Source organism: Prionailurus bengalensis, chromosome D2, assembly GCF_016509475.1.
Source record: "Prionailurus bengalensis isolate Pbe53 chromosome D2, Fcat_Pben_1.1_paternal_pri, whole genome shotgun sequence".
Lineage (NCBI taxonomy): Eukaryota > Metazoa > Chordata > Mammalia > Carnivora > Felidae > Prionailurus > Prionailurus bengalensis.
Genome location: NC_057351.1, coordinates 61,070,296 through 61,089,089, shown reverse-complemented (window position 1 = coordinate 61,089,089; position 18,794 = coordinate 61,070,296). Strand labels below are relative to the sequence as shown.

The following is an 18,794-nucleotide window of genomic DNA, read 5'->3' as shown; positions in this document are numbered from 1 at the left end:
GCCAGATGGAAGAGGGACATAGGGCAAGATACAGAGAAAGGGAGTGAGGAGCTTCTGTGCCCTCTTTGAGGGTGCCACTCTTCCCAAATCTCCACATGTTCTAACCTAGAAGCTCTTTGAACCCCATCCTTTTGGGTTTTTCATTACACAGCCACAGTTGATTAAGTCATTGGCTGTTGGTGATTGATTCTACCTCTAGCCCCTTTCTCCACACTAGAGGTCAGTGAGATGGACTTTCAATCCCACCCCTTTAATCATAAGGTTGATTCCCTTGGCAACCAGCCCTCATTTAAGTGTAGCCAAAAGTCACTCATTAACATAACAAAATATACCTTGATTGCTCTAGCATTTAGGAAATGCCAAGGGTTTTAAGACCTCTATGCCACTTGTACCCCAATGTTTATAGCAGCACTTTCAACAATAGCCAAATTATGGAAAGAGCCTAAATGTCCATCAACCATCAAATGATGAATGGATAAAGAAATTGTGGCTTATATACACAATGGACTACTATGTGGTAATGAGAAAGAATGAAATATGGTCTTTTGTAGCAACGTGGATGGAACTGGAGAGTGTGATGCTAAGTGAAATAAGCCATACAGAGAAAGACAGATACCATATGTTTTCACTCTTATGTGGATCCTGGGAAACTTAACAGAAGACCATGGGGGAGGGGAAGAAAAAAAAAAGTTAGAGAGGGAGGGAGCCAAACCATAAGGGACTCTTAAAAACTGAAAATAAACTGAGGTGGCACAAAAACAGACACATAGACCAATGGAATAGAATAGAAACCCCAGAACTAGACCCACAAACGTATGGCCAACTCATCTTTGACAAAGCAGGAAAGAACATCCAATGGAAAAAAGACAGTGTCTTTAACAAATGGTGCTGGGAGAACTGGACAGCAACATGCAGAAGGTTGAAACTAGACCACTTTCTCACACCATTCACAAAAATAAACTCAAAATGGATAAAGGACCTGAATGTGAGACAGGAAACCATCAAAACCTTAGAGGAGAAAGCAGGAAAAGACCTCTCTGACCTCAGCCGTAGCAATCTCTTACTCGACACATCCCCAAAGGCAAGGGAATTAAAAGCAAAAGTGAATTACTGGGACCTTAAGAAGATAAAAAGCTTCTGCACAGCAAAGGAAACAACCAACAAAACTAAAAGGCAACCAACAGAATGGGAAAAGATTATTTGCAAATGACATATCGGACAAAGGGCTAGTATCCAAAATCTATAAAGAGCTCACCAAACTCCACACCCAAAAAACAAATAACCCAGTGAAGAAATGGGCAGAAAACATGACTAGACACTTCTCTAAAGAAGACATCCGGATGGCCAACAGGCACATGAAAAGATGCTCAACGTCGCTCCTCATCAGGGAAATACAAATCAAAACCACACTCAGGTATCACCTCACGCCAGTCAGAGTGGCCAAAATGAACAAATCAGGAGACTATTGATGCTGGAGAGGATGTGGAGAAACGGGAGCCCTCTTGCACTGTTGGTGGGAATGCAAATTGGTGCAGTCGCTCTGGAAAGCAGTGTGGAGGTTCCTCAGAAAATTAAAAATAGACCTACCCTATGACCCAGCAATAGCACTGCTAGGAATTTATCCAAGGGATACAGGAGCACTGATGCATAGGGCCACTTGTACCCCAATGTTCATAGCAGCACTCTCAACAATAGCCAAATTATGGAAAGAGCCTAAATGTCCATCAACTGATGAATGGATAAAGAAATTGTGGTTTATATACACAATGGAATATTACGTGGCAATGAGAAAAAATGAAATATGGCCTTTTGTAGCAACGTGGATGGAACTGGAGAGTGTGATGCTAAGTGAAATAAGCCATACAGAGAAAGACAGATACCATATGTTTTCACTCTTATGTGGATCCTGAGGAACTTAACAGGAACCCATGGGGGAGGGGAAGAAAAAAAAAAAAAAGAGGTTAGAATGGGAGAGAGCCAAAGCATAAGAGACTGTTAAAAACTGAGAACAAACGGAGGGTTGATGGGGGGTGGGAGGGAGGAGAGGGTGGGTGATGGGTATTGAGGAGGGCACCTTTTGGGATGAGCACTGGGTGTTGTATGGAAACCAATTTGTCAATAAATTTCATATTAAAAAAAAAAAGACCTCTGTGCCAGAAAGGGGACCAAGACCAAATACGTATTTCTTATTATAAATGATAATATCATGCTGGTGTTTCAAGTTGCCCTTACAGGGTAGCTTATCAAAAGAGTAGGCCTCCTAATTGCAAAATCCAATGAGCAGTTTCGTTTGCTATACTGCTTGCACCTTGTGTGGCATTGGACGCTGTGAGCCACTATGTTCTTTTTGGTTCTCTGTTCTTCCTTGGTTTGCAAAGCACTCCACCTACTATTCCCTTTATGGTGTCCTCTTCCTCTTCTCAACTGCTGATAGTCCATACTTTTTCTTGTTTAGCCTCTAATTTATCTTGTGTGTTTATGTGTGCGTGTGTAGTTGAAGTATGGTTGACACACAGTGTTACATTAGTGTGAGGTGTAATTATTTTCTTTTATTTGCTCCTTCTGATATAGCTCATATAATCTAAAGCTTACCACTTGTTTTGCAAGACATCTGACATCTCTGAGCTTTAGCAAAATAGAAGTTGTCATGAAAAATACAACTTATGCACAAAAAGGGCCCAGCAAAGTGCCTGCCATGGAGTAGAGCCTCTCTCTAAATAGTAGTGCTTTGTATTATTATTGTTAATAGTAAAATAATGTCTTTATCTCTACCCACCCCTATAGGTTTATATCTGTCTTTATTATTGTTTTGTAAACTTTTTATTATGGTGATTTTGAACAGCCCCTAAAGTAGAATTGCATAATAAATCCTCATGTACCCATGACCTAGCCCCCACAAATATCAGCCCATGGCCAACCCTGTCCCATTTGCCCCCATCCTCTATAAAAGATACACATTTAAAAAAATAACCACAATATTATTACCATACTTTAGAAAACCCAATCTTTTGAGATCATTTTATATATGTGATTCCCACAAATTATTTTCTGGATATTCCTTGGACACTTCAAACTTAACTTGTCCAAAGCTGCATTCACTACCTTTTTAGAAACCAGTCTCCTCCCCACCAACCCCCAACCTCGTGGTTCCTGTCTTGGTGATGGATACCACTGTTCATCAGTCCCTCAGGTCAGGTCCTTGGGAGTAGCCTTTGGCTCCTCATTCTCCCTCACATCTCATCCAGCTACTCACCTAAAAATCTTTAGTGTTTGTCCCCTGTTCCCTATATCACCCCTGCCGCAGTCTTATGTTATCAGGTTCTTCTTGGGTCTTTGCTCCTGAATATTAGCTATTCATTTGGTCTCCTCATTGAGTCTTTCACCCTCTAATCTAATCTATTGCCAATGATTTTTTTTCCCAGTAATTTTTATTGTGGTAAAATGCACATAAAATTTACCATTTTAACCTGTATAGTTCAGTGGCATCAAGTATATTCACATTATTGTGCAACCATCACCACCATCCATCTCTAGAATTTTTTAATCTTCCTCAAACTGAAACTGCATGCCCATTAAACAATAACTTTCCATTCCTCCTCTCCCAGTTCCTGGCAACTACCATTCTACTTTCTGTCTTTATGAATTTGAATACTCTAGGTACATCATTAAGTGGAAACATACAGTATTTGTTTTTTATGACTAGTTTATTTCACTTAGCATACATAATAAGGTTCAGGGTTCATCCATATTGTAGCATGTGGCAGAATTTCCTTCCTTTTAAAGGTTGAATAATACTCTGCTGTATGTATATACCACATTTTGTTTATTCACTCATCTGTCACTTGGATTTCTTTTACCTTTTGGATATTATGAATAATGTGGCTATGAATATGAATGTGCAGATAAGTCTTCGAGACTTTGCTTTCAATCTCTTTTTAAAAAAATTTTAATGTTTTATTTATTTTTGAGAGAAAGGGAGACAGAGCATGAGCAGTGCAGGGGTAGAGAGAGAGAGAGAGACACAGAACCCAAAGCAGGCTCCAGGCTCTGAGCTGTCAGCACAGAGCCTGATGTGGGGCTCAAACTCACAGACCACGAGATCATGACCTGAGCTGAAGTCGGATGCTTAACTGACTGAGCCACCCAGGTGCCCCTGCTTTCAGTTTTTTTTGGGGTACATACCCAGAAGTGGAACTGCTAGATCATACAGTAATTCTATTTTTAATTAAAATTTTTTTAATGCTTATTTATTTTTGAGAGAGAGAGAGAGAGCACGTGTGAACAAATGGGGGAGGGGAAGAGACAGAAGGAGACACAGAATCCAAAGCAGGCTTCAGGCTCCAAGCTGTCAGCACAGAGCTTGTCATGAAGCTCCCACGAACTATGACATCATGACCTGAGGCTTAACTGAGCTACCCAGGCGCCCCTCTATTTTTAATTTTTTGAGGAACTTCCATTTTCCATAGTATTCCTTTTTACATTCCTTCTAGCAATACACAAAGATTATAATTTTTCTAGTCCTTGCCAACACTTACTTTCTGTTTTTTTGTTTTGTTCTGTTGTTTTTATTTTAATTACAGCCATCCTACTGTTGTGTTTTTATTTTAATAATGGCCATCTTACTGTTGTGTTTTTATTTTAATTACAGCTGTGAGGTGATACTTTATTGTGTTTTTTTTCAATATATGAAGTTTATTGTCAAATTGGTTTCCATACAACACCCAGTGCTCATCCCAAAAGGTGCCCTCCTCAATACCCATCACCCACCCTCCCCTCCCTCCCACCCCCCATCAACCCTCCGTTTGTTCTCAGTTTTTAAGAGTCTCTTATGCTTTGGCTCTCTCCCACTCTAACCTCTTTTTTTTTTTCTCCCTTCTGCTCCCCCATGGGTTTCTGTTAAGTTCCTCAGGATCCACATAAGAGTGAAAACATATGGTATCTGTCTTTCTCTGTCTTATTTCACTTAGTATAACACTCTTCAGTTCCATCCACGTTGCTACAAAGGGCCAGATTTCATTCTTTCTCATTGCCACGTAGTACTCCATTGTGTATATACACCACAATTTCTTAACCATTCATCAGTTGATGGACATTTAGGCTTTTTCCACAATTTGGCTATTGTTGAGAGTGCTGCTATAAACATTGGAGTACAAGTGCCCCTATGCATCAGTACTCCTGTATCCCTTGGGTAAATTCCTAGCAGTGCTATTGCTGGGTCATGGGGTAGGTCTATTTTTAATTTTTTGAGGAACCTCCACACTGTTTTCCAGAGTGGCTGCACCAATTTGCATTCCCACCAACAGTGCAAGAGGGTTCCCGTTTCTCCACATCCTCTTCAGCATCTATAGTCTCCTGATTTGTTCATTTTGGCCACTCTGACTGGTGTGAGGTGATATCTGAGTGTGGTTTTGATTTGTATTTCCCTGATGAGGAGCGACGTTGAGCATCTTTTCATGTGCCTGTTGGCCATCCGGATGTCTTCTTTAGAGAAGTGTCTAGTCATGTTTTCTGCCCATTTCTTCACTGGGTTATTTGTTTTTTGGGTGTGGAGTTTGGTGAGCTCTTTATAGATTTTGGATACTAGCCTTTTGTCCAATATGTCATTTGCAAATAATCTTTTCCCATTCTGTTGGTTGCCTTTTAGTTTTGTTGGTTGTTTCCTTTGCTGTGCAGAAACTTTTTATCTTCATAAGGTCCCAGTAGTTCATTTTTGCTTTTAATTCCCTTGCCTTTGGGGATGTGTCAAGTAAGAGATTGCTACGACTGAGGTCAGAGAGGTCTTTTCCTGCTTTCTCCTCTAAGGTTTTGATGGTTTCCTGTCTCACATTCAGGTCCTTTATCCATTTTGAGTTTATTTTTGTGAATGGTGTGAGAAAGTGGTCTGGTTTCAATCTTCTGCATGTTGCTGTCCAGTTCTCCCAGCACCATTTGTTAAAGACACTGTCTTTTTTCCATTGGATATTCTTTCCTGCTTTGTCAGAGATTAGTTGCCCATACGTTTCTTATTGTGTTTTTGATTTGCATTTCCCCAATGATTTGCTTAACATCTTTTCATGTACTTGTAAGTCATTTCTTCATCTTCTTTGGAGAGATGTCTATTCAAGTCCTTTGCCCATTTTTGAATCAGGTTGTTTGTTTTTTGTTGTCGAGTGATAGCACTTCTTTATATATTCTGGATAGTAATGCTTTATCAGGTATATGATTTGCAAATATTTTCTCCTGTTCCATGGGTTGCCTTTTTACTCTGTTAATAGTATACCTCAATGCACAAATATTTTTTATTGTTTTTTATTTTAATTCCAGTTGTTATATTAGTTTCAGTTGTGCACTATAGGGATTCAACAATTTTAGACATTACTCGGTGCTTGTCATGATAAGTGTATTCTTTAACCCCCATCACCAATTTCACCCATTCCCCCACCCAGCTTCCTTCTGGTAACCATCAATTTGTCTATGGTTAAGAGTCTGTTTCTTGTTTTGTCTCTCTCTCTCTCTCTCTCTCTCTCTTTTTCGTTGCTTGTTTGTTTTGTTTCTTAAATTCCATATATGAGAGAAATCATGTGCTATTTATCTTTCTCTGACTGGCTTATTTTACTTAGCATTATGCTGTATAGCTCCATCCATGTCATTGCAAATGGCAAACTTTCATTCTTTGTTATGGCTGAATGATATTCTATTGTGTACATATACCATATCTTCTTTATACATTCATTAGTCAATGGACACTTGGGCTGCTTCCATAATTTGACTATTGTAAATAATGCTGCTATAAACATAGAGGTGCATGTATCCCTTTGAATGAGTGTTTTTGTATTCTTTGGGTAAATATCTAGTAGTGCAATTTCTGGATCATAGTGTAGTTTTATTTTTAACTTTTTGAGGAAACACCATATTGTTTTTTCCACACTGACTGAACAGGTTTGCATTGCCACCAGCAGCACATGAGAGATCCTTTTTTTCCCACATCCTCACCAGCACTTGTTGCTTCTTGTGTTTTTGATTTTAGCCATTCTGACAGGTGTGAGGTGATAGTTCATTGTAGTTTTGATTTGCATTTCCTTGATGATGAGTGATGTTGAGCATCTTTTCATGTGTCTGTTGGCTATCTGTATGTCTTCTTTGGAGAAATGTCTGCTCATGTCTTCTGCCCATTTTTTAAAAAATGTTTATTTTTGAAAGATAGAGAGCATGAGCAGGGGAGAAGCAGAAGGAGGTGGACAGAGGATCTGAAGCAGGCTCTGTGCTGACAGCAGAGAGCCCGATACGGGGCTCACTCACAGACTGAACCGTGGAATCATGACCTGAGTGCCCCCCATTGTTTACTTTTACTATCACACTTATCAAACTGGTTTAATTTTTGGCTCACCTGTTTCCTGTCTCTCCAGGTAGACTATAATGTGTGTGTGTGTGTGTGTGTGTGTGTGTGTGTGTGTGTTTAAATTTTTATTTTTAGAGAAAGAGAGCAGGAGAGAGAGGCAGAGTCAGAGAGAGAAAGAGAATCTTAAGCAGGCTCCATACTTAGTGCAGAGCCCCACGCAGGGCTCTATCCCATGACCCTGTGATCATGACCTGAACCAAAACCAAGAGTCAGATCCTCAACTGACACTCAACTGGAGGCAACCCTTCTCCAGATAGACTGTAAATTCCTTAATGGCATTGGCCCTATCCCTATCTTGTCAACTGCATGCTGCTCAAATTTGGTTAAACTGTTGAATGGGGATCTCTACCACTTTAGTTGCTTTGACCTTGAGTGAACTAAAACCTTTGGGCCTCAGTTTTCTGAGGTTTCTCAGGTTTCTAAGATTATTGTGATGATTAATTGAGATTATGTTTATAAAGTGCAGGTTGCTTACCAGCAAACGCTCAACAAAAATTAGCTGTTATTATCATCAACTTATTGAATTGATATTTCTTTTTTTTTTTTAATTTTTTTTCAACTTTTATTTATTTTTTGGGGGACAGAGAGAGACAGAGCATGAGCGGGGGAGGGGCAGAGAGAGAGGGAGACAGAATCGGAAACAGGCTCCAGGCTCCGAGCCATCAGCCCAGAGCCTGACGCGGGGCTCGAACTCACGGACCGCGAGATCGTGACCTGGCTGAAGTCGGACGCTTAACCGACTGCGCCACCCAGGCGCCCCTGAATTGATATTTCAAATTCTAACCAGTTGTATGACTTTGCACAAAACTCATAAACTCCCAGGACCTATTTTTACTTCATTAAAATGAGGTGTTTGACCTGGATTATCTATGACAGTGGTTCTCAAACTAGGCTGCACATTGCAATCATCTGGGGAGCTTTAAAAATACTGATGTCTAGGTCCCTCCCCCCAAGATTCTGATTTAATTGGTGTGAGATACAATCTGGCATGGATATTTTTTAAAAGCTCCCCTGGTGATTCTAATGTTCAGCCAGCATTGAGAACCACTGATCTAAAGTTTCTTCCAGATATAACACACTAGAAAGTTGAGCTGCCAAGATTCCTTGGAGGCAGGAGAATGGAATGTCTCCCAGCATTCTCCTGCTATCACCCTTTGTTAGTTTAGCAGGAAGTATTATTGGACAGGCTCACTTAGCTGGAACTCCAAGAGTGTTTGTGGGTTCCTGAGTGTTTAATACTTAGGAGCTCAACTCCCTCCATCTGGAGAGACTTTGGAGACCAAGGCTCTGAGAAGGAGAAAAAAAAAATCAGCTCTTCCTTACCACACTGCTCTAAACCAAGGCCTAGAAGTCTCCCCTGGAGTGTTGTGCTATGGAGTCCTAGTCAGGCTAAAGAAGAGGGTGGAAGAAAGGATCGTTGGTATTAAGTTAGTAGGGAAACTTGAGGCCCTGACTAGAAGGGGGTAGGGGCTAAGAGTTAACAAATACTCATTCCTTTACAGTGCTTTAACACCATATTCATATTCATACCCATTATTTGTTTGATTCCCATAGCAACCTTGAGGAATGCAGAGCAGGTATTATTGCCTCCATTTTGTAGAGGAGTAGAACAGGTCTCTGAATGGTTAAGGGCCTCACCAAAATTACACAGTAGATTAGCAGCAGAATCAGCATGACAGTCCCTGAACCCTGACTCTCCTTCCTGGACTCTCTTACTGTGTCTAGGAAGAAAACCTGCATACTCACTGTGAGATAGAAGAAAATACATGTTGTTCCCTTTTCCTGATTCCTGGTACAGAGCTCCGGAAACCCTTGTAATCCCTGGGTGATAGGACTGTCTTTTGTTCTAATGAGGTGACTCTCATAGAGTCAAAAATGGCTCCTGGATGAGGGCTGATCACTGGAAAGACCAATCCATGATTAGAAGCTTAGAATTTTCAGCCCTTCCCTTCATTCTCTTACAAAGGGCAAGGAGCTAAAAATAGAATTGGTCAATCATGCCTACATGATTAAGCCTCCATAAAAATCCCCACAGTGTGGGGTTCAGAGAATCTCCAGGTTGGTGAATACAACACATCAATATACTGGGAGACAACTCCATGGAAATAAAAGCTCCTGTGTGTGGGAACCTCCCCAAACCTCTTCATCCAGCTGTTCATCTGTACCCTTTATCATGTCATTTAATAAACTAATAAACACAAGTAGGTGTTTGTTCTGGGAGTGGCTCTTTTTTTTTTTTAAGATTTTATTTATTTTATTTTATTTCATTTTATTTGTTTTTTAAAGATTTTATTTTTGCAGGGCACTTGGGTGTCTCAGTTGGTTAAGCATCTGACTCTTGGTTTTGGCTCAGGTCATGATCTCACAGTTTGTGGGTTCGAGCCCTGTGTCAGGCTCTGAGCTGACAATGTGGAGCCTGGTTGGGATCCTCTTTCTCCCTCTCTCTACCCCTTCCCTGCTCGTGCTCTCTCTCTCTCTTTCTCAAAAGAAATAAATAAACTTAGAAAAATTTTTATTTTTGGGGGTGCCTGAGTGGTTCAGTGGGTTGAGCACTGACTATTGATTTCAGCTCTGGTCATGATCCTATGGTTTGTGAGTTTGAGCCCCACGTCTGGCTCTAGGCTGATAGTGAAGAACCTGCTTCGGATTCTCTCCCCCTCTCTCTGCACCTTCCCCCACCACACACACACCAAATGAATAAATAAACTTGAAAAAAAAAGATTTTATTTTTAAGTAATCTCTACACCCAACTTAGGGCTCAAACCCACAACCCTGAGATCAAGAGTTGCAGGCTCCAATGACTGAGGTAACCACGCACCCCTGTGAGTGGCTCTTTTAACAAATAATTGAATCCAAGGGGGAAGAGGTCATGAGAACCTTTGATCTGTAGCTAAGTCAGACAGAAGTTATAGTAAGCTGGGCACCTATTACTTGTGACTGGCATTCAAAGTGGGGAGCCGTCTCATGAGACTGAGCCCTTACCCTGTGGGATCTGGACACTCTCAAGGCAAAGTGTCAGAATTGAGTTAAATTGTTGATACTCAGTTGTTACAGAGAATTGCTCACACATCTGGTTTCAGAAGCCTCGTGTGTGTGGTAGTGGTATGAGAGTAAAGGGGACACAGAACTGGGAGGGACTTTCTAAAACACTTGGGTAGCTCAGAGGCCTTCCTGACTCCTTGGAATTAGAGCCAAGGTTCTAAATGGCCCAATTTGTGCTACAGGGAACAACTAAAATAACCCCTTCCAGTTGTGGCCCATCTACTCTGAGCATAGCAGTGTTCTCCAGGATTATTAGCAAACAACTTCAGTTTTATAAAGTTGGGGTGTTCAGGACTAGCTTTAAGGTATATTTAGTTACAATGTCCAGTATGTTCAAGAACACTCAGAAGGGCTGTGTAGAGCAGTGTTAACCAAATGCTGGGTCTTAGACAAGAGTTGGCTTTTGTCTGCTGGTTCAAGATTAAACAACAAAGGAACAGAAAAGGGTATTGATTTTTTACTAAGCTCAGTTTACTTTAAATCCATGCCTTTTGGGGTGCCTGGGTGGCTCAGTCAGTTAAGCATACAACTCTTGATCTCAGTTCAGGTCATGATCTCATGGTTAATAAGATCAAGCCTCAAGTCAGGCTCTGTGCTGACAGCATGGAGCCTGCTTGGGATTCTCTTTCCTCCCTCTCTCTCTCTGCCCTTCCCCAGCTCATTTTCTCTTTCTCACTCTTTCAAAATAAGCAAATAAACTTAAAATAAAAAGAATACCTGCCTTTTTAAAAAACAATTTACATCCAAGTTAGTTAGCATATAGTGCAACAATGATTTCAGGAGTAGATTCCTTAATGCCCCTTACCCATTTAGCCCATCCGCCCTCCCCCAACCCCTCCAGCAACCCTGTTTGTTCTCTATATTTAAGAGTCTCCTATGTTTTGTCCCCTTCCCTGTTTTTATATTATTTTTCTTCCCTTCCCTTATGTTCATCTGTTTTATGTCTTAAATTCCTCATATGAGTGAAGTCATATGGTATTTGTCTTTGTGACTGACTAGTTTCCCTTAGCATAATACCATCTGAGTTCTATCCACGTAGTTGCAAATGGCAAGGTTTCATCCTATTTGATTGCCGAGTAATACTCCATTGTATAGATATACCACATCTTCTTTATCCGTTCATCCATCAATGGACAGTTGAAGAAGCCCTGCCTTTTATTCTGAGATTACGTTTTTCCTATTTCCTACCTTTTTGGTGTTAAAATTGCCTTTCATGAAATAGTAATGATAGTAGATAGCAGTTTATTTTAATGTCCTGAATGGCATAATCCAAAGATGACCACCCTATGGGAACCCCCAGAATTGCTTTTGAAATATTACTGGGTGAAGGAATCCAGGATCTGGTAACCACTTACCATTTCAGAGGGCCATGTGACCCCAATTCCTCAGAGGTGTGGGAGGCTGCAGAAAGAGCCTCACCTCGACAGTAGTGGTAAAACATCAAACAGTACAAGACGTAAAATGCCAGGATTTGGGCTTTGCCATTCATAAATTCATATAGAAAGAAAAGTACCATTGCTACTTATTTATTTATATAGTGCTTACTGGATGCCTGGCCCTGTCTCAAATGCTGTACAAATATGATCTCATTTAATCCTCATCAAGCCTATGAGGTAGACATTATTATTATCTCCATCTCCATTTTGAAGAGGAGAAAACTAAGACATGAGAGTATGAAGAAACCTGTCCAGGGTCACAGCTAGTTAGCTGCAGAGCCAGAAGTTGAAGCCAGAGTGTCTGGCTCGGGAATCCATTTTCTTAATCTCTACACCATGCTGCCTAGTTAGAAGCAATTTAAGACTTTTGTGGCTTGTAATCTATTTTTAGCCTCTGATTCCATAGACAGAAGCTGCCTGTGGACTAAGCTGCCTGGTCTGTATTGAGCTGCTGTCAGTGATCTCTTTTGAGGCCTTTCCACAACACCACTGGAAGAATCAGAATGGGCAAATGTCCTTTTACAGAGCACAAGACAACAGCGGCAAAGTCAATGAACCTTGGATAAGATCAGTAAGACCTTGTAGCTTGGAACCTGAGTCCATGCAAAGGCCTTCTGAGAGGTTCTCCAGAGCCTGGACTGGTAGTTTTCAAACACATTAAAAAAAAATTTTTTTTAACGTTTATTCATTTTTGAGAGACAGAGATAGAGCTCGAGTGGGGGAGGGGCAGAAAGAGAGGGAGATAGAGAATCCCAAGTAAGCTCCTTGCTGTCAGCACAGAGCCTGACTAGGGGCTCGAACTCACAAACTGTGAGATCATGACCTGAGCTGAAATCAAGAGTCAGACACTTAACTGACTGAGCCACTCAGGTGCCCCAGAGGTGTTCCATTTTAAGTCCAACAACTTATCACTTATTTAGGTGGACATTTAGACTCCAAGGTTGGAACAGTTGGCAACATATCAGATCTATCTGGAAACAGATTGTACTAGTGTCTGGCTCAGGTTCCTGCTCCAAGAGATGCTTAGGACTTCACAAGGTAGAGCACAAGGATGAAAGAATGAGAGCTCTGGTGTGCTCCCCCCGCTCCCCCCGCCCCCCATTTTTAAATATAATTTAATCAAGACACAACCTCGTAGAAGGCATTAAAATAAAATCCACTCACAATCCTACCACACATTCATTTAGTTATTAATTAACTTATTTAAAAAAATTTATGGAATCCCCAATCCCCACTGTACCAGCACCTACCTGGGCTAGGTAGGCGTTGTATCCCATCTCAGTGGACAAGATGGATACTGTCCATGCCCTCCTGGAGCTTACAGCCTAATGAGCAGGCAGATATTAAAGACATATTCACACAAAAACTTCTTTAATTGTGATTGTGGGAAGGGAAGGGAACTGGAGAGATGGGGAAGTAAAGGACAGCATGAAAGAAAATACCAGGGTAAAGAGAGTGGTAAGACCTCTCCAAGTAACATTTGAGCTAACACCTAAAAGATGAATAGGGTTCAAAAGGTGAAAAGAGCTTTTCATGCGGAGGAAACAGTATAAGCAAGGACATGTGGACCAGGAACTGAAAAGTGGCCATATGGAAGGAGCCCAGTGGACACGGAGGAAATGGTCCTATATAAATATGTGTTCAATTCCTTTAAAATTTTTTTGGGGTCGCCTGGGTGGCTCGTCGGTTAGGCATCCAACTCTTGCTTTTGGCTCAAGATCTTGTGATTGGGGGGTTCCAGCCCTGCATGGGCCTCTGTGCTGGTGGTGTGGAGCCTGCTTGGGATTCTGTCTCCCTCTTGCTCTGCCCCTCCCCTGCTTGCTCTCTATCTTTCTCTCAAAATAAATTAAAAAATAAATTAAAAAAATTTTTTTTTAATTTTCACTGTGGTAAAATATATATAACAGAATTTGCCATTTTAAACTTTTAAAACATTTAAAAATGATGCCTGGGTGGCTCAGTTGGTTAAGTGTCCTGACTCTTGATTTTGGCTCAGGTCATGATTTCAAGGTTCCTGAGATGCAGCCCCACATCAGGCTCTGTGCTGACATAGTGGAGCCTTCTTGGGATTCTCTTTCTCCCTCTCTCTCTTTCCCTACTCTGCTTGTGCTCACTCTCTCTCAAAAGAAATAAATAAACATTTAAACATTTTAATGGCATTAGGTACATTTATAGTGTTGTGCAACCATCAGCACTGCCTTTTCTTCTTCCTTCCTTCCTTTCGACAGGGAAAATAACTTTATTTTCATCAGGAGTGTGGGCAGATGTCTAGTCTCAGAACTTCTGGAATTGCTTTTTGGTACCAGTGGCCTTCGTGACTTTGAACACATTGAATCGCACAGTCTTGCTCAAGGACCTGCACTTACCCACTGTGACTATGTCATCAGTTTGGACATCTTGAAGCAGGGGGACAGGTGCACAGACATGTTCTTGTGGGTTTCTCAAAGTGGTTGTACTTTGATATGTAGTGGAGGTAGTCTTGGAAGATGACAGTGGTCCTCTGCGTCTTCATCTTGGTCACCATGCCAAACAGAACCTGCCCTCTGATGGAGACATTACTGGTAAAGAGGCTTTTCTTAATGATCTAGGTGCCCTCACTGGTCTCCTTGGGCATCCTGAAGCCCAGACCAGTGTTTTAGTAGTATTGAGGGAGCATCTCCTTGCCAGTTTCTCCAAGCAGAACCCTTTTGTTATTTTGAAAGATGATTGGCTGCTTTTGGTAGGCACACTCTGTCTGAATGTCTGCCGTCTTTCTGACTGCCTGAAAAAGGTACCACTGTCTATTTGCAAAACTCTTTTTTTCCATGATCCAAATGGAAACTCTGTCCCCATTAAGTAATAACTCCCCTGCCAGCCCCCAGTAATCTCTAATCTACTTTCTGTCTGTATGAATTTGCCTGTTCTAGATATTTCGCATAAGTGAAATCACATAGTATTTGTCCTTTTGTGTTTGGCTTATTTTACTTGGCATAATGTTTTCAAGGTTCATCCAGGTTGTAGCAGGTACCAGAACTTCATTCATTCTTATGGCTGAATAACATTCCTTTGTATGTATGTACCACATTTTGTTTATCCATTCATGTATTAATGGACTCTTGGGTTTCTTCCACTTTTTAGCTACTGTAAATTATGCTACTATGAACATCAGTATAAAGGTGTCTGTTTGAGTCCCTATTTTCAATCTTTTTGGATATATACCCAGAAGTGGAATTGTTGGATTGTAAGGTAATTCTATGTTTAGCTTTCTGAGGAACCACCAAGCTGTTTTCCATAGAGGCTGTACCATTTTACATTTCTACCAGAAATGCAAGAGTGTTCTAGTTTCTTTTTTTTTTTTTAATTTTTTTTTCAACGTTTATTTATTTTTGGGACAGAGAGAGACAGAGCATGAACGGAGGAGGGGCAGAGAGAGAGGGAGACACAGAATCGGAAACAGGCTCCAGGCTCTGAGCCATCAGCCCAGAGCCTGACGCGGGGCTCGAACTCACAAACCGTGAGATTGTGACCTGGCTGAAGTCGGACGCCCAACCGACTGCGCCACCCAGGTGCCCCAAGAGTGTTCTAGTTTCTGTACATCCTTGTCAACTCTTGTTATGTTGCTTTTTTTCCCTTTTAACTTTAGCTATCCTCATAGGTATGAAGTAGCACATCTATGTATTTGATTCTGACTCTTCTGTCTCTTCTGGAATCCATCTCTCCTGAAACTCTGAAGCTCTTAGGCATCTGGAATATAATGACCTGCCTTTATGTTTTACCCAAGTGTCTAATTACCTAAATAGATGTTCAGCAACTCTGGGGTAAAGTGTGGATAGGGGATCTCCAGTATTTACCACCTGGTAGATGTTCAGTAAATGAAATGATTGTCATACAACTTGCAGATCTTGTCTTTCTCAATAATAAAAAGAAAATTATTTCTTTTTTTTAGAAATAGTTTTATTTATTTATTTATTTATTTGAGAGAGAGAAAGAGAGAGAGAGAGAACGAGCATAAGTGGGGGAGGGGCAGAGGGAGAGAGGAACAGAGGATCCGAAGCAGGCTGGGTGCTGACAGCAGCAAGCCCCATGTGGGGCTCAAACTCATGAACTGAGAGATCATGACTTGAGCCGAAGTCCAACACTCAACCAACTGAACCACCCAGGTGCCCCTAAATGAAATAATTTTCATAAATGCCTGAGACGATTGGTTGATTACATTCCATTCATTTAAACTGCAGAGCTGATCCGTGCAACTCCTCCACTTTATGGCCTCAATTACTCTCCAACACACTTAGGGTAAGATAATCATTTATCTGGTCTACGGTGCTCTGCAAGGTCTGATCCTGCCTCTTTCCAGGTCCTTTTTTTTTTTTTTTTTTTTGCCACTTTCTCCTTTTCTCTCTTCCTTTTCTCTCTAGGCTTCAGATCATTTTATACATACACAGGTTCATCCCTACTTTCAGGCCTTTGTATCTACTGGTCCCTCTTTCAGGAATCCTCACTCCTCCAAGCAAGCCCCTCTCTCTTTTTAGTTGAAGTTCTACTCATCCTTCAGGTCTCAGGTGAGATGTTATTTCCTTAGGGAAAGTTTCCTTCCTGACCCTCTCCCTACCCCAAAACCTAGCTCCTATTTTGTTTTCCCTCATCGCATCTTTTACTTTTCCTGCATATCACTTCCCTAAAATTGTGATAAAATAATTATTCATTTAAAGCTCATCTTTCCAAGCAGTCAGAAACCTCCTGCAGAAACCCATGTCTCTATTGATCAGTATTAGGCACAGAGTAGAAGCTCACTGCATGTTTTTGAATAAATGTAGGTCCTTCTAAGTCTTACATGGATGTCCCATCTCTCAAATTGGACTAGAAATAGACATTTCTAGCTAGACTAAACATTTTATGGTTGTCTTCCATAATGCCTGTACTGGCACTTATCATGGTAAGTGCTGATCCTATGCTATTAGATAAAGAAGGATGAAAAACAGAGGAGACAAATGAGGTGGCTGATTGGATCTAAGATTGAACACTTCCCGGGACAAAGAGTTTTGGGCAGCAGGAGGTTGTTTCTAGGCCCCAGGCCAGGGTGTTAAGCAATGTTTGCATTTCTCTGAGAGTTTCTACCAAGGAGCAGAAAACTGATGAGTAACCTGTGAATGCTGCTTACGTTCTGGTTGACTCAGACTTTTATGGTATTCTGGGGAAAATAGTATTAATCAGAGGGGTGGGACAGCCATGTGGGTGCTGGGCAGGAAGTTTGGTGAGAGGCCATCCAAGGCCACAGTAGAATGGCCTCTCTTTTTAAGCACTCACTGCCCAGGCCCTTCAGCCCATGCCAAGTTAGAGATCACAAGCAAGCCACTTAAGGCTCCTTTGCTTCCTCAGGCTCCCCACTCTTCTGTTAGAAGGTTCAGTTCTTTCATACTTGGTATGGCTTGTTTTACTCCAGAAGGAGTCATAAGGCCAAATGCCCTGTCCTTTTCCTTTCTTCTGCAATTAAAAAAAAATAATAATTTCTGGTTACAAAAACAATACATGAATACACTTATCTTCAGAAACAGTAAAACTAAATTAAACTCCCCTTGAACTTTACCCCCAATCTTGGTGCCTTACCCCATCTTTAGAGATAGAGATAGCTTTTTTTTTTAAGAGAGAATTTTTTTTAAGTTTATTTATTTATTTTGAGACACACACACACACACACACACACACACACACACACACACAAGTGGGGGAGGAGCAGAATCCTAAGAGGGAGAGAATCCCAAGCAGGCTCTGCGCTGTCAGCACAGAACCCAGCATGGGACTCTACCTCATGAACTGTGAGATCATGACCTGAATGGAACTCAAGAGTCTGATGCTTAACTGACAGCCACCCAGGCACCCCTAGAGATAACTTCTGATGAGTTTGGCATGTAGCCTTATAACCTGTTTTAAAAATCTTTTACAAATTTAATGTGTGATTGTCTTAGTTTGGGGTGCTATAATAGTATACCAGTCACTTAGTAGCCTATAAAATTCCTCACAGTTCTAGAGGCTGGGAAGTCTAAGAGCAAGGCACCAGCAGATTTGGTGAAGGCTTGTTTCCTGGTTCAGAGACAGCTGTCTTCTTACTTTGTCCTTATACAGCAGAGAAGGTAGGAAGTTTTCTGGGGTCTCTTTTATAAGGGCACTCATTCCATTTATGAGGACTCTGCCCTCATGACCTAATTACCTTTCAATGGACCCACCTTTACACACCATCACATTAGGCATTAGGTTTCATCATCTGAATTCAGAAGGGGATACAAACATTGTCTATAGCAGTGTTGATAAGAGATAATGGTATTTATGTCTATTTTAACATTTTATTTTGAAAATAATTTTAGTTTACAGGAGAGTTGCAAAGTGTTTTAACGTTTTATTTTGAAATAATTTTAGATATACAGAAGAGTTGCAAAGATCTTAACAGAAAGTTCCAGTATACCTTCACTCAGCCTCTCCTAATGTTAACAGGTTCCATAACTCTGGTTTAATGGTCAAAACTAAGAAATTAACACTGGTACAATATACTATTAAATTATAAACTTTGTTAAAACTTTACCAGTTTTTCCACTAATGTGTTTTTATGGTTCCAGGATCCAACATTGCATTTAGTTTTCTCTTTAGCTTCCTCCAACCTGTGACAGTTCTCAGTCTTTCCTTGACTTCCATGACCCTAACACTTTTTTTTTTAAAGGCTTCCATTTTTTTTAAGTTCATTTATTTATTTACTTTTAAGTAATCTCTGCACCCAACATGGGGCTCGAACTCTTGACCCCGAGATTAAGAGTTACATGCTCTCCCAACTGAGCCAGCCAGGCACCCCAACCTTAATCCTTTTGAATAGTCCAGGTCAGGTATTTTGTAGAATATCCCTTGATTTGGGTTTGTCTGATGATTTTTCATAATTAGACTGAAGTTATCCATTTTGAGGCAGATTTTTTAAA

At 40.9% G+C, this 18,794-nt stretch overlaps 1 pseudogene; it reads right to left on the bottom strand.

Moving 5' to 3' along the window:
- Positions 1-14,079: 14,079 nt before the first annotated feature.
- LOC122493201 lies at positions 14,080-15,101 on the bottom strand (annotated as a pseudogene).
- Between the last annotated feature and the right edge of the window lie 3,693 nt (positions 15,102-18,794).